Source organism: Mirounga leonina, unplaced genomic scaffold (genome assembly GCF_011800145.1).
Source record: "Mirounga leonina isolate KUSES-001 unplaced genomic scaffold, KU_Mleo_1.0 Mir_174, whole genome shotgun sequence".
Taxonomy (NCBI): Eukaryota; Metazoa; Chordata; class Mammalia; order Carnivora; family Phocidae; genus Mirounga; species Mirounga leonina.
Genome location: NW_023270451.1, coordinates 69970302 through 69992078, shown reverse-complemented (window position 1 = coordinate 69992078; position 21777 = coordinate 69970302). Strand labels below are relative to the sequence as shown.

At 47.0% G+C, this 21777-nt stretch overlaps 1 long non-coding RNA gene across 1 annotated transcript in view; it reads right to left on the bottom strand.

The window, feature by feature from the left end:
* Positions 1–396: 396 nt before the first annotated feature.
* The window catches only part of LOC118021101, a 28567-nt gene continuing 7186 nt past the window's right edge, over positions 397–21777 (bottom strand). Inside the window, exons 2-3 of the long non-coding RNA XR_004682109.1 lie at positions 15842–15906; positions 397–1289 (exon numbers count right to left, since the gene is read on the bottom strand). This is a non-coding gene — a long non-coding RNA (uncharacterized LOC118021101). The remainder of the gene's footprint in view (positions 1290–15841; positions 15907–21777) is intronic.

Genomic DNA, 21777 nt, shown 5'->3' with positions numbered 1-21777 from the left:
AGTTTGGGGGCACCCAGGAATCCAGGGACACGGGGCATGGCTGAGCGCAGGCAGTAGCTGGGGCTTCCAGGAGCTGGGCCAGGAGGGGGCCAGGGTTCCTACCAGGAGTGGAGGCTGAGGGCAAGGGCCTGTGCAAGGGTCCAGCATCCAGGCTAGGAGACCTGCTGCAGGGCTGCTGGGGTGGGTGCCCCCTTGCTGTATGCACTACCTGGGCTCAGCAGGTGCCCTAGAGGGCCTGGCCAGGTGAGATCTACCCACCTGCTCCCCATCCCTACCCTCAGTGCTCATCTGAGCCACATCCGGGGACCCTCCCTCTGGGCAGGAAGCTTGGTGGGTGCAAGCAGCCCCTGAGAGGAGCCTCAGCGTTAGTCAGCATCATCCAGGACATCGCCGCCCCCCCACCCCTCGACCTGGGCTCCCTGAAGGAAATCAGCACTTGTTGCCAGGCCTGGCTCTCAAGGTGGTCCTACCACATCAGGCCCTCAGTTAACCCATCGCACATAGCACAGGTCATTAAATCCACCTGCGTGCTGCACCCACACCAGCTCACAGAGGTGGCCTTCTAGCTGAGGCCAGGAAGCGCAGGGGAGGAGTCAAGGCATGAGGTGCTACTGCCCTCTGCTGGCAGCTTCCAGATATTCCACGCTGATGCCAAAGAGAAGGCCCAATAGGCCCAAAAGGGCATCATCCTCCCTCCTCCCACTCATCCTTACCCTGGGGGACACACAGGATTGGTGGCTCCCACTGGGACCATGGAACTGGCTGCATCCAGTTCCCAGGAGAGTCAGCCAGCTTACAGAGCGAGAACAGACAGCACAGAAGATGAGAAAAGGAGAGGAGAGCAGAAAGATGGGAGCTCACCAACCTCCCCTGAGGAGTAACAGCCCCTTCCGTTTACACTGTCCGTCACAGGATGCAGAGAGCACTCAAATACACTGGACAGCACATCAAACAGGACAACCCCAAATGGCATGGCAGGGCAGGGCAGGTATGAGATGAGAAAGGTGCAGGCCCACAGGGTCGGTGTCCCTCACCACAGGCACACAGCCAGGTGTGGAATGAGACCCACAACACAGAGTCTGCCTTCCTTGTCCAGGGCTCTGGCAAATAATATTAAGCAAGTGTTTCTTGTCCCCTGTTACACATCCCAGAACATCTGCAATCACGAAATCTTGTACTGAAAAAAGCACGTGCCCCCCCATCACTAGACCTGACTTGTCATCTGGCAACCGCCAGGCGTGGTCTGGGAGAGGCTGGATCTGGTCACCGTCTGCGTTCTCTGTAACAGGCTGAAAAACACATTAAACAGAGATGAACAAAGGTCTGAGAAAACAGAGCATCTTAGAGCATGGAGACACATTACACCCTCCCAGCATAACAGGCAGACAGCCCCTAGGATGCTTACATGCTGGGCGGGCCGTACAAGGCTGCAGCTTGGATGATTTGCTTTCTTAACACCACGCTCCTGTTGCTTCCAACAAATGACCAGTGTGGCCATCACCAAAGAGAAGCCAAGGCTTTAGATAAAGGCAGCCACGGGCTCTGGGTTCACCACACGCCCATATGCTCATTGGTTTGGGGACCTTCTTCCTCTTGTCCCCTGGAGACACATTATGCCCTGATCAGTGTCCCCAGCCTATCCATCTTCTCCCCCATCCTCCCTGTTTCTGGTTGGTCTCCCATGGCCTCTGCCCTAGCCACTGCCCAGGACTGCCTTCCTCCTTCCCTCCTGCCCTTCCCCCAGACTATGGCCAGGGTCAAGGGCAGAGCTAGCCCTCCCAAGCAGGATTAAACTGATTGGAAAGAAGCAAGCACATCCCTCATCCTTGCTTCTGAGTCAGCCAGAAGCAATAGCAAAATGCGTCCTCTGCTCTGGACGGAGGAGCAGGTGACAAATGGGCAACTTGTTCTTCCTCTGGATTTTTTTTAACGCTTAGAGAGGAGAGGAGGAATATTTATTAGTAAGGAAATGGGACTTGTCGGAGCCTATGAACGCCCCCACACATGTCTGCTCTCAAGGAAGAAGAAAGACAAGTTAAGAAATCTAAGACCCCTGGTGAGCTATGGAACAATCTCTCTGGAAATAAAATGTGCACCCAAGCAGGGGCTCCAATCAGACGCTTTCACCAGCTAGAAAGGGGAGCTACCAGAGGAGAAAATGAAGCCTGGTGCCCACCGCTGCCCTCAGTCCTGGCTGCCCTGGGGCTCATTTCCAGCCCTAGTCTTTGTCTACCTGGCCAGGTCGCACCATCCCTGACCCCCCTGCCACCCCGGAGTAAGTGGGGCTCTGGCAGCTTGCAGATGGGCCAAACCTGCCCGAAGAAAGCTTCCTAGAAGGGACTACCTCCATGGAGATTCTGGGATCATTGCCACCCACCCTTGGAGTATGCATAGTCTCATGGCAGGTCAGGCCTGGGCAGCTCTGTCCCTTGTGGTTTCATCTGTCACCCCTCCTTGCCCTGTCTTGCAAGAGCCAGTGCTGACCCAATGGTGCTGACTCACTCATCCACTCTCAGGGACCACCCTCCATGTGCCGAAACAGTGCTCAGCCCCATAGGGTCCGAGAGATGAGTAAGACCCCGTCTTTGTCCTCACAAAACCTTCATGCTTGAAAAGGATGGCCAATGACAAAAAGTCACATTTCTATCTCATGTAATGGCTCAGAAGAATGTTTATGCAATTATCTCATTTTTAATACTTAATGGCCCTGGGTAAGAGCTGGCTTTCAAATCTCTGCTTCACAGAAGAGGAAAGAGTCTCACAGAGATGAGTGTGACCCTTAGACTTTTGCTCAAAGTTCTTGTACTCTACCACCCACAGCTGGATGGCAAGGCAGGGTCTCGCCACTGATTCCAGGAATGGGGAGGGTTTAATGAGCCCCACACAGGGACAGGACCACTGGTTGGGGTCCTCAGATCTGGGGGTGCGCAGTTATAGGGTATGGGACTTTCTGCCTACGTGAGTGCCTCTCCCACACCAGGTGTCCTCTCCAAAGAGCGTCCCAGACCAGGGAGGGGGACAGATAAGGCCTGTTTCTGAGCAGTGGGCTAGAAGCAGACTGGACAGTGAGGCTGCCTGAACCAGGTCCTCACTGGTGCTGCCTGGGGTCACCTTTTCAATGGCCCCCCATAGCACAACTTCGGCATCACTCTCTATAGCCCAGAGGCTGGGAAATGTCCAGCTACAGAATCTGTCTTAAGGAGAAGGAGAAGACTCGATTTTCCTCCCTGATCCTCACTGCATCTTCCTGATCACCCAGCCCCCAGCCACGGCCAGCGACCTTCCAGGAAGCTCTGCAGCCAGTGCCACTCGAGCCTCATGTGTGGGTCTCTCCTTCCCTCTGGTGGACAGACCGCAGCAGTGCAACCACATCCCTGCACAACCCAAATGCAGAAATCACCTTTCTTCTCACCGCCTCTCTGACCTTCGCTTGTTCCCACAGGATGCTGTGCCTGGACGGGGGTCAATGACCCTGCTTTCTGCTCCCAACTCCCACTCCCCTTACTTCCCCCTACAGATGAGGACCAGCCCCTTTCTGACCTCAGCACTGCCTGGCTTAGTGTCCAGGTCCTTCCACATGGTTAGTGCCCTGCCCCTGGTGCTGTTGGGCCTCCCCTGCACCATGACCCCTTCTCCCCAGATCTCCTTACCCACATCTCATTCCTGCCATCTGCCTGTCAGTCTGGTCTCCTTGCCCACAGAAGGCTCTGACCTTGGGTAAGGGCTGATCTGGCCCCAGATGCCCAGCTGTGACCACCAGCTTCAAGGCCCTGGGATGCGGGTTTCTGAGCCTCTGCTTCTCTAGGTTAACTTGATTTGCTGCTTGGCCCCAGTTCAACCCACTTTAACCAACACTGATCTTGGCTTTAGCAGGCACTGTGCTAGGAACAGCAAGAACCAGAGATTAGTCTACCAGGTAAGGTGGACATACCAGTAAAATGAACCAAGACCTTATGGCGACAGCAACCTGGGAGCCCCGAGAAGGAGGCTTTGTGGGGAAAGTGATCAGTCTACATTGATGCGTGAGCAGTTTCACCCAAGGGAAACAGTGGAAGGAGGCTGGCTGCAATGGCTGCCACCTACTAAGCACTGTCTTTACCTACATTATCTTCTACCCTGGTCCTAGCCCTGAAGTTAAATTCTTATGTAATGATGGAGCCTCAGAGCATGAGAGTAGTTTGCCCCAGTTCCCACAGCTAGAGGGCTATTTGAACCTGGTCTCATGTTGCTTGCACCATATTCTGTTGCCTTTCTAGCAGAAGGCAGAGCAGGAGCAAACACGTAAGGGCACGGAAGTGTTGGCACACTCAGGAATGGAGAGTGTTTCCAGACAGGCTGAGACAAAACTCTGTGAGCATGATTTTGTATAGAGGGAGGTGGTATGACTTAGACTTTCAGAGATTTGCAGATGGCAGATGAGACGGTAAGACTAGGAGTGGTTGACCAGATGCTCCTCAATAACCCTTCTCTCCTTCTATGGTAATAGAACTCATAGTTCTTATCTTAGTTCTTGCTCACTAAATAAAAACTACACTTCCCAGCCTTCCTTGTTGATGTGACTCATGAGTCACATCGCCAGGGGATGTGAGTACAGCCTATTGTCAACAACTTCTAGGGGACGCTTTTAAAGAAAGGAGCATGCCTTCCCTTCCTCCTTTATCTCTTCCCCCTAGCTGGACTGCAGATGAGCTGGTGAGATACATGGGATCACGCAAACACAGGAATAACAGAGCGGCAACAGAGAAGACACCTGCATCCCACACACCACAGAGCCACCATGCTGTCCCAGGACTGCCCATGATCAGACGGTTACTTGTGAAAGAGAAATAAACTCTCACGTTTAAGGTGTTGTTATTTGTGATCTCTCTGTTGGAAGGGTCTCAGCCAGAGGGGACGAGTCCGAAGCCATGGCAAGAGGGAAGAGCGGGAGGAATGGGGGGGTTCCAAAGACACTGGAGGAAACACCAACAGGACTTGGTATCTGACCGAATGTGAGGCATGAGGACAGAGGACCAGCGTGGCATTAAGTTGACAGCAGAATGGAGGTATTTGAGACATGGTGTCCTTTCTCTTTATGATTTCACTTCTAGATCTAACTTCCTCCTCACCCATCTTCTCTTCAGGACCTCTCCTTTCCCAGATGCCAAATCGCTTTGCCAAGACCTCTCCTACCTTTATCCTTCACACATACTTCTCTCTCTGCTGGGACACTGCTTGCAGCCCTGCACCACCTTCGCGTGGCTGACTCAAAGCATCTTTTATGGACCTTCCCCCTGGGAAGCTGCCCTGACTCCCCGGAGCTGGATGAGGTCCCATCGCCTGTACTTTCCCTGCATCCCCTGTACTGCGCTCCCTCTGTCTCAGCATGGAGTTCTCTGTGCGGTAAGCATTTGCTTTCTAGTCATTTCTCTCACTTAACCAGGAGCTCCTTGGGGACAGAGACCATATTCACCCTTGGATCCTCACTGCCCAGTATAGAGCCTGGCACTTGATAGGCATCCAAAAGATGTCTGTGCGGGATTTTCCTTTATCCTCACTCCTCAAAACCACCCTCTGGCTCCCCATTTACCACTCACCCTCAGCAGGTTCCACTGACTGAGTTCCGTAGAGCACTTACATGAAACAGAAGCGAAACAAGCCAGCAACGCCGGGCAGCCGCCTGCAACTGCACTCACCATGCTGTGACTCAGAACTGCCATTATCAAAAGGTAACAGATTTCTGCAGTCTTACTCCCCATTTGGGCAGAAAAACATGAGGCAAGCTTCCTCAAGGATGTTTAACTTGAAATGTTCCGTACCGGGGCGCCTGGGTGGCTCAGTTGTTAAGCGACTGCCTTCGGCTCAGGTCGTGATCCCAGGGTCCTGGGATCGAGCCCCGCATCGGGCTCCCTGCTTGACGGGAAGCCTGCTTCTCCCTCTCCCACTCCCCCTGCTTGTGTTCCCTCTCTCGCTGTGTCTCTCTCTGTCAAATAAATAAAAAAATTAAAAAATAAAAAAAAAAGAAATGTTCCGTACCTTAAATTGAGGTCTCTATTTCAGAAATGATTCAGCCTTAGATGAACGAAGACAAATGTCGCTATTTTATCGAAAGTTATGAAACACCACGCATGTCAAATCTCCATATACCTTTCCCTCCTAATGCAGCAAAATGATACCTTTATCACCATTCAATCAAAGGCTCACCAAGTCGGTGCAGGGAGACGGGGCTGTAGCAGTCATCACCGGATGCTTCTGCAACCCCTCACACCCATCTACTGCACAGCATCGCCGTGATAAACACATAAAAGGCTTCCTCAATTTCACTCCCCATCATCATCAGCCACAACAGATATGTACTGTCTGTTATATGCAGGACACTTTGTTAGGTGCGGGAAAGGAAAATTTGAAGAGAAATTTCCCAAGGACTTTGAAAAGGGGAGCATGTGTCCCTTAGAAGTAAGTTATCTATCTCTGAAATGAGTCACAGAATCATTTGTAAAAGGAGACAAATGCAATAGCTTTTATAAAGAAAAATGGTCGAGACCAATGTGCACTGTGAGATTGCTGTGTGTGCAATTTTTGCCGAATGCAGGAAAATTATGCCATCATAATTATTCACCTGCGTGGTGACCAAGTCCATGCAGGAAGGCCAAACCTTCAGCAGTGGGCATCGACATCTCTGTTGTGGCCCTGTCTCCGGATTCTCCCCCCAGCACTGCCAAAACCAGTGGGCAAAATATTGCCACAGTCCTGCGCTCCACTTGGCCATGAAATGTGAAGACTGGATGTACAAATGTTTTGAGGTCAAGAAGATGTGCACTTTTAAAAAGGGCTCTGAATCTCCAAAATTCGTCACACAGAGAGTTAAAACAACTGCAATGGTTTCAGGGAGAAAAAAAGACAGAACTCTATGAACACAAAATTTCCGTATGCCTTTGTTAATGAGTTCAGGAAAACAAAAGAAACGTCACTATCCTACAAATGCTCACTGAGTCACTCAGCGATGCAAAGCCTTTATCAGTTGTTTCTGAGCATTTCTTAAAATCTCTTTACACATTCAAGTCACTGAGCATCATTATTAGCAAAATATTGAAATGTACATGATTTTACTCATTTGTGCAAGAAAACCTGAAGGAAAATTTCTCAATATTTTGAATCTTGGAGTTTTATATATTTGACACGTACCATTTCTGTATCAAGTGTCTATGTAGCTGTTTTTGTTTAATGCGGAGAAAAAGGGCTTCTAGCCCTATTTAGAATGCAGAGCCTGAGAGATACCAAAAACCAATTTCTTCACTCTAAAAAAGGAGAAGATGGAGGCCCAGGAAGGGGCACAGCCCTCAGTCACAAAATGTGATGCAAGGGCCAGGACTGTATAAAATGACCCCAAGACCTCACTCTGGGTTTCCTGGGCACTGAGCCAGCTGGGAAGAGGCCCCCAACTCTCCCAGTGCAAAGTGCAGCACCCAAGCCCAGCTTCTCATGGGACCAGTAGGTTTCCTCCCCTCCCTGCACCTACACCTCTGCAGAGGAGCTGCAACTTCCAATGGGCCCCAGGTCTGCAGGTGCTGAACAGAACAGAACAGGTGTTTCTAGAAAACTCAGTAACAGTTGGTACTAAAACCCAGACTGTCCTGTGCCAGGCATTGAGGTTTCCCTTGCCTACTATCAGGTTGCTCTCACACTTGCCCCCACAAAGAGGCAGACCCCAAGTAGTAATAAGGTCCTTCCACTGGAATGCAAAGCCACACTGTGCATCCAGCATAGCACCTGGTCCTGGTATGCCCCTTTGGAGGGACCAGGGGAGGGGGGAGGTCTGTACCTTTTCCTTCTGCTGACTCTGCCTTATAAGTTCTTTTTATCCACCCCCACCCCCAAAGAAAAGTCTAATTCTTAACCTAGACCATGCGACATTGTGGAATGGGTACTGAGTCCTGCTGCTAACAGGTGAACAGCCAGATGGAAACTCCCTGTGTCACTCTGGTGACCCTTAAAGGACCACCTTGTGCCATGCAGAGCCAGCTGACAGGAAGAGTTTGGGAAGAAAACCAAGGTGCCCAACTTTCAATCCGCTACATTATTATAACTTACTTCACAATACTTATGCATAGATGGTAATATATATATATAGCTGTATTAGGGTTCTCCAGAGAAACAGAACCAATAGGAGACAAATACATACACAGATATATAGATATACATATAGATAGAAATATAGAGATAGATCAAGAGATTTTTTTGCAAGCAATTGGCCCACATGATTATGAAGTACAAGTCCCAAGATCTGCAGTTGGAAAACTGGAGACTCAAGAGAGCCAGCGGTACAAGTTTCAGTCTAAAAGCCAGCAGGCTCAAGACCCAACAAGAGCCAATTTTTCAGTTCCATCCTGAGACAGGAAAAGACCAATGGCCCAGCTCAGCAGTCAGGCAGAAGTTCTCTTACTCAGCCTCTTCTGTTCTTTTTTTTTTTTTTTTTTAAGATTTTATTTATTTGAGAGAGAGAGTGAGAGAGAGAAAGAGCACAAGAGCGGGGAGCGGGAGAGGGAGAAGCAGACTCCCCGCCGAGCAGGGAGCCCGACCCGGGACTCGATCCAGGGACTCCAGGACCATGACCTGAGCCGAAGGCAGTTGCTTAACCAACTGAGCCACCCAGGCGCCCCAGCCTCTTCTGTTCTATTCAGATCTTCAACAGATTGGATGAAGTCCACTCACCTTGGGGAGGGCAATCTGCTCTACTCACTCTACCAATTCAAGTGTTAATCTTGGAGTACCTGGAGATGCCTGGGTGGCTCAGATGGTTGGGCATCTGCCCTCGGCTCAGGTCATGATCTCTAAGTCCTAGGATTGGCGGGGAGTCCGCTTCTCCCTCCCCTCTCCCTCTCCCCCCGCTTGTGCTCTCTGCCTCTCTCTCTCTCAAATGAATAAATAAAATCTAAAAAAAAACTTGGGGTCCCTGGCTGGCTCAGTCAGTAGAGCATGCAACTCTTGATTTCAGGGTTGTGAGTTCAAGCCCATGGCACAGAGCCTACTTATTTAAAAAAAAAAAAAATTAATGTTAATCTTCCAAAAACCAATATTGCATTGTATGTTCACTAAATTTAAATCATACATGCATACATACATACATACATAAATGTTCATCTTATCCAGAAATACCCTCACAGACACATCCAGAAAAAGTGTTTAACCAAATACCTGGACACCCCATGGCCTAGTCAAGTTGACATATGAAATTCACCAGCACAAGAACATATGTCACAATTATCCATGGAAGGCCTAGGGGAGGTTATTTAACATTTGGAGTTCTTTAATGGGGAATACACACTCCAGGGTACAGTTAGCATTTGGATAGTCTCATGAAAACCCCACACTCAAAAGGTTTCTTTTTTTTTTTTTTAAGATTTTATTTATTTATTTGACAGAGAGAGACAGCGAGAGAGGGAACACAAGCAGGGGGAGTGGGAGAGGGAGAAGCAGGCTTCCCGCCGAGCAGGGAGCCTGATGTGGGACTCGATCCCAGGCCCCTGGGATCATGACCTGAGCTGAAGGCAGTCGCTTAACCGACTGAGCCACCCAGGCACCCTCAAAAGGTTTCTTATAAGCATTCCAACCAACTTAATTTCTAATCCACATTACCACTTTTTGTAAATTGGTCTAATGGATGTTAGAAAATATTTTCATCACTGAAATAAATGCTGGTGAAGATGCACAGACCGGCAACATACATCACAGGCATTCTCAGCCGTGTGTGAACGAGGGCTCTGAACCCACTGAGCCCAGCAGCCCATAGCTTGCAGAGGAGCACCCTGGACCTCAGGACTCACCCAGTGCTTACAGAGGATGGTCACCTGACCCTAAATGGCAAGTTCACAGAATCCTCTGCTCAAGCATTGCCTCAGCTACCCCAGTATGTGAAGTGCTTAGAAGAATGCCCAAGGGACAGGGAGCTGGGACATCATGGAGCTTTCAAGAGTGGGCTTTATGACCCTTTTGTGCCTGTTGGCTAATAAGAATTTGCATGTTTAACAAAATTCAGTTTGAGACTTACTTTCATTCATACATACCACTCGGTACAAGGTTTAGTAGGAAAAAAAACCAACACTATCTTTTATCTCTAAATAATAGAAGTGACTGATATCAACTAAAAAGAACCTAAAATACTGATGATTTAATTGGCTTGAGTAAGTTCATAAAACCATTCATCCACTGCTCTTTCTCCTAAGCCCTCATATTCACTATACACTACCATGTGTTGTGTTCTCCTCCTTAACGAACAGAATCAGGATCAGGATTCAAAATCTCTTTGGAAAGCTACAATATGGACTATGCCCATTAAGATTAAGTTTCAGAGAGATAAATGTAAAGTCCCATATTCAAGTTCATAAACTGTCAATTGCAAAATTATAGGATAGGATAGGAGATTGGGTCCGTAGCAGAGCTGCATCATAATCTGTGGGTGGTGGCTTAAAGTTTACCGAGTCAACAGTGAGGATGCTCAGGAAAAACTATTAAGTGTTCAGATGACATCTAAAGATCAAGGGAAACAGCAATTTCATAGCATTCTGCCCTGGTCAAACCACATTTGGAGTATGATGATAAAATCTGGGCACCTTATTTTAAAAGTCATTTTGACAAATGAGAATATATCCAGGAGAGAGACCAGAAGGATAATGAGTCTTAAAATTATAAACCCCATTTAAACAAAGAGCTCAGGAGATTTATCCTGGAAAAGAGATGACCAAGGGAAGAGGTATTCAAACATCAAATAGCTGAAGGCTTGTTATGAAGAGAGTGATGAGGAGAGAGTAGACGAATTTTGCCTAAACAGAAGAGAGAGCTAGGAATGTCCAGGATTGGAAGGTATTGGCTAAAAGATCATTGCTCCCTTATATAGTGGATATTGTCCCTGCCACCACCACCACCATCATCATCATCATCAATCATCAATCATCAATCATCATCACCATCATCACCGTCTCCATTCCCATTTTACAGATGAAACTACTAGCACTGAGACAAACTAACTCACCCCATGGCATGGTGTTCATTTTATTTTTTTTTTAATTTATTTATTTAACAGAGAGAATGAGAGAGAGAGAGCACAAGCAGGAAGAGCGGCAGACAGAGGGAGAGGGAGAAGCAGGCTCCCCACAGAGCAGAGAGCCTCACGCGGGGCTCAATCCCAGGACCCTGGGATCATGACCTGAGCCAAAGGCAGACGCTTAACAACTGAGCCACCCAGACGCCCCTCCAGAAAACTTTCAAGGGGGTGCTCAGGACTGTTGGTCTCAAGGGGAATCAGTTTCCACTCCAGATACTCAATTTCCAAATGTACTCCCCTCCCTAATATTGATCTACCTTAAAACACCTACAGCAGAGGATTTTCTAACATGATTTCCCTTCTCCCACTTTATAACAGCAAGGCACATCTTTCACCCACCCAGAATCTCACTGCCTTACTCTCAGGTGTGCAAACCTCTGGGGCACCTGACAAAACAATTTTGAAACACTGGTTTAGGGGTACCTGGGTGGTTCAGATGGTTGAGCATCTGTCTTCGGCTCAGGTCATGATCCCAGGGTCCTGGGATCGAGTCCTGCATCAGGCTCCTGGCTCAGTGGAGAGTCTGCTTCTCCCTCTCCCTCTACTTCTCCCTCTGTTCCTGCTCTCTCTCTGTCTCAAATGAATAAATAATATCTTTATTAAAAAAAAAAGAAACACTGGTTTACATGGTGAGAAAATTAGTGACTCCATTTACTTTTTCTAAGTCATATGATTTTTCAATTTTTCGCTGTCTGCAAAATTGGAGGAAAACCTAACCAAGTTAACTAACAGACTGCTAAAAATAATTTTTGACGATAGATCACAATGTGATTTTGGCTTAAAAATTAGATGAAATTAAAGAATTGAATAATGAGTGAAACAAAACTTCCTTTTCTCATCCTCTTATTTACATGAACAAAGTTGCTCAGGGTTTACATCTATAAAAATAAAAGCAAAATGTATACTGAATCCTGTCTCATTGGAGCAATACTGATATATGTCCTTGGATACCTGACTTAATGTGTCAGTTTCATCTCATTGACTATTTCCATTTTTAAGCATTTATTTATCAAATTTTGCAATGTATTCATGTCATTTTGATCAATGGCATATTAATAATAATTGCAGGGGCACCAGGGTGGCTCAGTCGTTAAACATCTGCCTTCAGCTCAGGTCATAATCCCAGGGTCCTGGGATCAAGCCCCGCATCAGGCTCTCTGCTCAGCAGCGAGTCTGTTTCTACCTCTCCCTCTGTGATCTCTCTCACTCTCTCACAAATAAATAAAATCTTCTAAAACAGTAATGAAAATAATTGCAAAAGTAACTCAACCCAGAAGAAATGTGCTCAACACTTAGGGACTTATGATTGCAGGAAATAAAATTTAATTTCATAAACATCTTTGCGCTGCTGAGAAGTATGAGAGGATGATCAATAAAACACTTTAAAGGCAAAACATTCCATCAGGATAAATTTATTTAGGAGGAAATGGTGCAGAAAAATGAGTTCAAAGAGGAAATTGATGTAAAGTTTGAAATATTTAAAAAAGAAGTTTTAGGGGCACCTGGGTGGCTCAGATGGTTAAGCGTCTGCCTTCGCCTCAGGTCATGACCCCAGGGTCCTGGGATCGAGCCCCACATCGGGCTCCTGCTCCTTGGGAGCCTGCTTTTCCCTCTGCCTCTCTCTCTCTCGCTCATGAATAAATAATTTAAAAAAAAAAAAGAAGTTTTATGTGTATGTTTTAATGAATGATGGTAGGTATCAAATCACTACCACTTTTAAAAGCTTTTAAAAGTTTTATTTTTAAATGAAAACATTTCAAATATGCCGGAAGTTATATCCTTTGCATTTATTTCAACATATTTTGAAAGTGTTCATAAGTGAACTTAAAAATGAGCCACAGGGCGCCTGGGTGGCTCAGTTGGTTAAGCGACTGCCTTCGGCTCAGGTCATGATCCTGGAGTCCCTGGATCGAGTCCCGCATCGGGCTCCCTGCCCGGCAGGGAGCCTGCTTCTCCCTCTGACCCTCCCCCCTCTCATGTGCTCTCTGTCTCTCTCATTCTGTCTCAAATAAATAAAATCTTTAAAAAAAAAAATGAGCCACAAAACACATCATTTTTCAAAATTCTCGTGAGTAAAAGAGGTAAAGACGACTGAGGTAGATGATATCCCCCTGTTCCAAAGAGGCTATCTACAAGTTAACACAACCAATTCTGGCCCTCTCCTCCCTTCTTACTTACTCCCATTCAGCAGAAAGGAGGGCCTGGGAGATTCAGATTCCAGCAAGATGGGGACCAAAATAACCTGAAAATTCCCAGAAATTCTGGGGGAAATGTAACAGAAAAATATTTTTGATTTAGCTGAACTCCTAAGGAAAAGGGGGAATCCCCCAGGGACAGAAACCAAGAGGGAGCTGGAATCTGTTGGCAGTACGGGCATGAGCTGACACCAGTGCTGCCCCAGCTAATCTGAGGCTGTTAATCTGCCCCAGTTAAATCCAAACCGTTCATCTCATCTCAGGAGCTTCCCATATCCAAGAACAGGAAACAAGGCTTGGCATGGGACAAGGTGGGAAGTGGGAACTAAGATCTCCTCATAAAGCCAGAACTCTCAAAGAGATGGAAACTCAGTAAAGGGATGGATCAGAAAAATTCATGCCCTCGTACATGGGACACGAAGGAGACTGCAAGGACACGTATCTCTTCCTTCCTAGTCCATTAGAGAAGTCTCCCCTGAGAATTCTAGGCACGGGGGCTATGACTTGCGAGGGTTTGGGATTTGAAATTATGTTGTGGATCCGGGAATCCCCAGATAAAGACATTAACATGAAATTGCTTCCATGGCTGGGAATCCCGGTTCTTAAGAAGCAATTGCAAAACTACTCTGAAGGAACATGCACTGAACCCACAAATGAAGCTCCCTGAAAGTGAGAGCTCATGATCCAAAATTACAATTCCAAATTGTAAGGACATGCCCATCATGAGCAACAGCCAGCAAGCAAAACAAACAAGAGTACTAGAAACCAAAAATTTCAAATAAAGGGAAAATGGATAGAGACAAGAAAATCAGAATATTTAAAATAATGAGACATAGAAGAAGTATTAAAAGTATTAAAGCAGCACACGCCCTGGAAGAATGAGCTACTTTGGAAAAGGTTCCAAAGAAAACTCAGGCCTGAGTGATGGGAAGTGCCCTGACACTGCCTTCTGCCTAAAAACTGGTAGGGACCCCAGTCAGATAGGACCTCCGGAGGGCTGAGACAATGTCAAAAATGTGGAAAGCCAAACTGCTGCAAGTAGATACTAGGTGCATCAAAGGCTCCCCCCAGGAGAGCATCCGTCAACCCTGCGCCTTGGAGCAGAGCCCAGTTCCATCATACGACTGGACAGCAGCCCCTTCCCAGACTACCTCTGTTGTTTGCACAGTTAATAAGAAAAGCAGCTGGTTGTTGTTTTGCCTTGTTTTTAAGATCAACTGTGGGGCACAGATTAGTTTTCAACAGAGAGAGCCACAGTGCTGAGCCAGCAAACACCAAGACTCAGAAAACTGTTCTCAGTACAGACTCTGCAGAGAAAAATTATAGACTTACTGCATAATCGTAACAGGCAGGAGTACTGAGGATTATCTCCTTCAACCTTTGTTTTCCATGAAAGGAAACAGAGGCCCAGAAAAAAAGCAGCTCTCTGCAGGCTCTGCACCAAGTTTGCAAAAGAGGTGAGGCTCAGAGGAGTTTTCCAGCTCCAAGGCCACAGCACAGCCAGCTGAGAGCAGACTTGTGAGAAGGGCCCAAAGGGCCCTTTCTGCTGGCTCCCTCTGGTGGAGCCCCTCCTTGACCTCTCAACTCAGAGCCCTGATGCTCCTTCCCTCTATCAGGGAAGCCTTCTAAGGGCACAGGGCACAGGGGCTGGGGGAGTGAGATAGGCAGGAGGCAAGAAAAGTGTTTGACATAATTACCCTACATAGTAGTAGAATTATATGAGAATTCTATTTGTGTATGTTTTGCAAATATACTGTCTTCAGGGGAAAATCTGATACATTTTGCTGGTAAGACTACCTCTCAAGTTTCATTCTAGTTAAAGACTTAATCTCTAATGGTAAAACTTCCTAAGGACAGGAAGAGATAGGGGAGAGATTTGAGCACCCCTCCATCCCTCAGCCCACATTTAGGTGGCCCTGTCTAGCCTCTCAGTAAGCTAACTCTAGTCAAAGAACCTTAGAGGAAGGACTGGAATGGGGGGAAGGGACAAAACAATGCCTGCAAGGAGATGAGCCAGGTAGGCAGGCAGCCTGCAACAAGCCCATAGAGGATCTGGAAAAGAACAGGCTAATTTAGGCTCCAAATGTGACTCGGAGCCACCAGGAACAGCTGTTATCCTGCTCTGCACCACCCCCCTCTGGTCTTGACTATCACTCACTACCCCAGGGCCCCCAAAAACACTTCCACCTGCATGACAGAACCCGCTGGCTCCCAAGTGAGGGAGCAGCTCCTCCTCCTTTGGTGACACTTATGTGGGCTTGCTAAATCATACGTTTAAACATGCCATGCAGTACTGGGGGGAGATGAGGCTTATTCCAGGGGACTCTGGTGCCAATAAGGGTGAGCCTTGCCATCTGAGAAAGCAGGTAAAATGTGAACTCGACAAGAGGCAGGTCCTGTCCTGTGCAAATGATCTAGGGATTCCAGAGGGGACTTCAAGGGTAATGACATGGGACTGAAGGACCATCGTTCTGCTAATAAGCACAGATGCAGTGCCGGGGTTAGGAGCAGGGGCTCTACAGTCAGACAGACTTTCTGCTCAAGTGACCTCAGGTAAATTACTCACCTCTCCAAGCCCCAGGTTCCTCATCGATCAAACAGGAATAACAACAGCAGCAGCCCAAAGGGGTTCTGTGAAGATTAAATGGGATGGTGCGTGTAAGGCACGTGGTTCAATGCCTACACATAGTACTTGATACCTGATAAATGTGACTTCCCTTCGCCTTCCTTCTCCCTAATGGGCCAGGTACCAATGAAGATTTAAAGAATAAAAATGAGGACTGCCAAGAAAAGTTATGTGCGGAGGGGAAATGCCCAAGCCCCAGTAAGGGCTGGACCAGAGAGGTCAAAGAAGGAAGAGCAGCTCGACTGAGCCCAATCTTAGCCTGTTTGCCTAAGCAGCGCAGACTCTTCTCCTCAAACGCTCATCCACTCAGATGTCTATCTTTCCACAAACAGCTCTACCTGGGTGCCAAGATCAACATCAGCCATGTAAGAAGCTACTGACCCAGAAGGTGGCTGACACAGCATGTGCCGTATGCCTGCTGGGAATACCCTGCCTTTTACCAAAACCCTTGCCAGAATTCTGAGTCCTAGTTGCCCAGGCCCGTGGTCTTGGCGCCTGATCCTTCTTTTGTTCTCTGGGTTCCAAGCATGGATTCCAGGCAGCGCTGCCTCAGCTAATGTGGGTTGGCCCTCTATTACTAGACCTGGGACACTCACGCATTTCTCCCAGTCGTGGCTGACCTCTCCATGTGCCTTCAAACTATGCCTGTCTCTCAGTCTTCCTCCTATCCACCTAGATTCTCCTGCTTCTTCCTCGACAGATTTGTCTAACTTCTGAGTCCTGGATAACAAGCAGCTGCTCGAAGACCAGCTGGAAGCCAACAATGACCACTGCAGGGAGTGTAAGGGAACATCCAAGGCAAAGCCCTGCATTCTCTCTCGGTAAGAAAGTCAGTAAGGAATAGTACCAACTGAAACAATCACTCCACAAGGCTGTGTGCACCCCATCACCCAGCAGACCCAGTTGTGGCAGTCAGGATAGACTAAAACAATTTGCTGCAGCTAAAAACAACTCACAAGTGTCAATGGCTCAAAACAACAAAGGTTTATTTCTATCTCATGCTACTTGTCTCTCACAGTCTCTCATGTCTGCTCCACGCTGTCCTCACTCAGGAGCACAGACTGACGGAGCCTCCTGACCCAGAGCTTCAACGGTCAGCATAGCAAGGAGAAGGAAAGGTCGGGGCACCTGGGTGGCTCAGTCGTTAAGCGCCTGCCTTTGGCTCAGGTCATGATCCCAGGGTCCTGGGATCGAGCCCCACATCGGGCTCCCTGCTCGGCGGGGAGTCTGCTTCTCCCTCTCCCGCTCCCCCCACTTGTGTTCCCTCTGTTGCTGTGTCTCTCTCTGTCAAATAAATAAATAAAATCTTTAAAAAAAAAAAAAAAGAAGAAGGAAAGGTCAAGTGGCACACAGGCTCATAGAGGCTTTAAACACTCTGTCATTGGCCAAAGCAGGTCATGTGGACCCTTCTTTAAGGGGTCCTTCAACCTTTAAGAGGACAGGCAAGTATAATCCTAGGCTCTCACATGGGTTGGTAGTGGAGAGATGACCCCTTCTCCCAAATGGAAAGATAGCACCTGAGTTCTGTTTCCTGGACTGGAACCTTCCTCCCTCAGTAGAAAAGAAAGAACTTCTCACAGGCTTAAGGTCCTTAGAGAAACCTAGTAAAGCCAGGATCCCACATCCAGACTGCCCAACATCAGAAATCCTACATCTTCTCCTCTAAGAAGGCCACATTCTCAGACTCCCCTAGGAAAAGGGAGACTCCCGTACTAAAAGGTATGAAGGGGAACTTCACTGGAATGAAACTCATGCCATTGCCAGGAGGTGGCCTGGCCTGGCATGCTTCTCCCAGAGGTGATGGGAAAAGAGAGGCCACATGCATCTCTATCTTGCTGAGCCTGGTCTTGTGAGTGTTCCATTTTTTCTATAAAGTATTTCTTTATGCATTTCTTGTGAAGTGTGGGATTCATTCCTGACCAATGTCAGACTGGAGGGGCCCACCAAGCATAAGAGCTCAGAAGGGGAGAATCAAAAATATTGGTGAATAGCCCTAACAACTTTCACAGTCTATCCCCATCCAAATACCCAGTATTTGATTATTCTCTGGATGCAAAATATATTCAACCCTTTCCCAAGGGAGACAACCCATCCTAGCACGGCACCATCCCAGCCCCAGTGCAGCACCAAGCTCGAAGTCTAATATATCCAATTTTTCACAGTAATTTCTACATCAAGGTGAGGGGCAGTTGTCTCTCCATCTAGATGTGATGCCTCTTCATCAGGAGACGAATACGACTAGTTATCTTCTCCAACATACCAATATTTAATGATAGAACATGGGACAGGAAAATAGAAATAAACACTCCCATTCAGAAAAGAGAATAATGGGACACAGCAGACACTGATCCGTAGCAACTGCAAAATCTCAGAGCATTCTTTTTTTTTTAAAGATTTTATTTATTTATTCATAAGAGACAGAGAGAGAGAGAGAGAGAGAGAGGCAGAGGGAGAAGCAGGCTCCCTGCTGAGCAGGGAGCCCGATGTGGGACTCGATCCCAGGACCCCAGGATCATGACCTGAGCCGAGGCAGACGCTTAACCATCTGAGCCACCCAGGCGCCCAATCTCAGAGCATTCTTCCCCATGAATGAAGAATATTCTTTGATTAGATCCTGATTCCACCTCCTGAAATGTTCTCTGTAGGCTCTGACACGACCCTCCAAGAGATTTCCTTTTCTCCTTATGCTCCTTGGCCAAAGCTGAAGTGTACACCAGAGAGTATGTTCTCCCTGTGGACTAAGCATATTTCCCAGCATACTTCCTGGGGCACCCAGGTGTTGTTTTAAGATTCAAAGTCAAGATCAGGCCAGTGTTCTTTGGGCAGTATAATTCTCTTAAAACCTTCAGTCTCTTATTGTATGATCCCAGGCAGCACTAAGTACCAACTGACACACTCAAATTTCCTTTATGAATATATCTCCTCTTTGCTGCATTTCTTTGTTTCCTTACCACCATGTCACTCTGGACTTAATTGAAGGTATTTTGGTCTATACCCTTAGTCTCCCTGCCCCCCACCCCCCGCTCCAATACATTCTGTCCAATGGAAAGAACCTGGACATTTACTAGAAGACATTTTAATACAACCAGAGATTTTAAAATGGATATGACATCTATAGTGTTGATGTAACCCTTGCTTACAAAACTGAATTTCAATCATTCTTTGTCTAAGCCTTTCTTATTTTTACTGTTTCATAATGAGAAACGTTTGCTTTTTCCAGTCCTAAAAGTGTTGCACACCAGCCAACTCTTCCCTGATTTCATCTTTTTCTTTTAGTATCTCACCAAACACTGTCAAGAGTGACTAACTTACAATTAATATTGTGCTTTCCAACCTCTTTTCTTAAATCTCCAAGTTCATTAGGTCAATTAGCTGCCTCCCAAATTCCTACAAGTGCAGTTTAAGAAAATCTCTCTCCACTACATAATGTAAATGGCCATTTTCCAGCTGTCGGTAAGTTTCCTCACTGCACATTACCCAGCTACTAAGCCAGTACCATAGGTGTTTTGTTATGGGGTGCCCCTCCTAGGAGTACCCTCTAGTACTGATTTATATTTCAGACAGGATAGAAAGGCTGTGCTGGCTTGAAAAACTAACCTAAATCTCAGGGGATCAAATCAAGGTTAATTTCTTCCTCATGCTACACAACCATCTTGGGACACCTAGGGGTTGGGCTCCACATTATTCTCACTCTAAGAAGCTCCCTGACAGACCTCACCATCCAGAACAATGCTGGTCATTGTGGTAGTAGGAGAGAAACAGCAAGTCACACACTGGCTGTTCAAAGTTTTCACCTGTAAGTGAAATGCATCACCTCCACGGATATCTCATTAGCCTGAGAAGTCATATAGTTAGGTCTAACTTGAAGCGGATGGGGCGTGCAGTTCTGTCTTTCCCCCCACAGGAGGAAAATGGAAATACTGGTGAGGGGTACATAGCACCAGTGACTACCTTTCCATTCTAGTGTATATCCTTGAGAGACTTGTGTTGACATGAACAGGAAGACTCAAATACAAACATGTTTCTTGATACGTAGTTTGTAATAACTGCCCCCAAAAAAGATGGGGGAACAAATTAAGTGCCCATTATTGGGAGAATGGATTAAAAAATTTGTGGTTCAGGGGTGCCTGGGTGGCTCAGTCGATTAAGCATCTGCTTTTGGCTCAGGTCATTACCTCAGGGTCCTGAGATAGAGCCCTGCTCGGCGGGGAGCCTGCTTCTCCCTCTCCTTCTGCCTACCACTCCCCCTGCTTGTGCTCTCTCTATCAAATAAATAAAATCTTTTAAAAAATTAAAAAAATTTGTGGTATATTCATTTTTCAATAATTTACTTTTTATCCTTTTTCAGATTTTATTTTTTTTTTAAGATTTTATTTATTTATTTGACAGAAAGACACAGCCAGAGAGGGAACACAAACAAGGGGAGTGGGAGAGGGAGAGGCAGACTTCCCGCAGAGCAGGGAGCCAGCCCGACGTGGGGCTCAATCCCAGGACCACAGGATCATGACCTGAGCCAAAGGCAGACGCTTAATGACTGAGCCACCCAGGCACCCCTTTTTTCAGATTTTAATTTTTTTATAACACTGAGTGAAAAGGGCAATTTACAGAATGTAACATGATGCTATTTGCGTAAATTTTTAAACATATATAGCATTATTACATACCGTTAATGGAAGTATATGTGACTGTTAAGCTGAACAAGCAAGACTCACGGGGATATTCAGAAAGCAACTTTATTGCTGTCTATTAATGCTCCTTTATTTTTTTTTTAAGATTTTATTTATCTGACAGAGAGAGACACAGCAAGAGAGGGAACACAAGCAGGGGGAGTGCGAGAGAGAGAAGCAGGCCTCCCGTGGAGCAGGGAGCCCAATGCGGGGCTCGATTCCAGGACCCCAGGATCATGACCCAAGCCGAAGGCAGACGCCTAACGACTGAGCCACCCAGGGGCCCCATATTAATGCTCCTTTAAATTTATTTGGCTAGACATATTCTTCCCCCACCCCAGAATGAAACTTGGGTAGTTCTAGTCAATAAATAATGTCTACCTTAGTGTAATCATTACAATTTTCAACTTTATTTGGTTACTCCTTTTATCAATTATTGCCATTGTTCTCATTATTAACACCACATAATAAACCACCCCAAAGCCCAGCGACACACAGAAATAAGCATCAATTTCTCACTCGCAAGTCTGTGGTGGCTCTGCTGATCTCAGCTGGGCTTAGCTCTAGGCTGTGAGTTCTGTTCAAGGCTGTTCCAAGTCTTTCATTCTTTAGGAACCACAGTACCTGGGGCATGTTTTCTGATGATGGCAGAAGTACAAGAGGGAAGTCCTAGATGCAAGCATATTGCAAGCTTTATTCGTGTGACATCTGCTAACATCCCATTGGTAAGTCACACGGCCAAGCCCAATACCAACAGGGTAGGGAAATACACTCTGGGCTGGGGGAGGGGGCAAGTTTAAAGAATCAAAAGATCAAAAGCCACTCTCCCATTGTGCAGCTCAGGCCAGCTGCAGTCCAGCCATCCAGTGGGAAATGAGGCTGGCTTCTTCCTGCCTGCCGTCCCTGGTGTTTTTGCCCCTCCTCTCCCACCTTGCCAACCCTGGTTTCTGATCTCTCCGGGTCCAGGAAGAGGGAAGGAGGAGAAGAAAGGCACAGGAAAGCCCTTACTGGTCTAGTACCAGCATCACTGTCTCTGAGCCAGGAGATATTTAAGGTGGCTCAAAAACACTCCCTTCTCTGGTTTTTCCTGAGTCTTCAGGGATCTTCAGAGTTCTGGTTGATGCCTTTCAATTTTAGGGTGGGAGAATGGTGCCCACAGCTCAGTGCTCACTGACAACAGCTGATGCCATAAATCCTCCTCAAATCTTA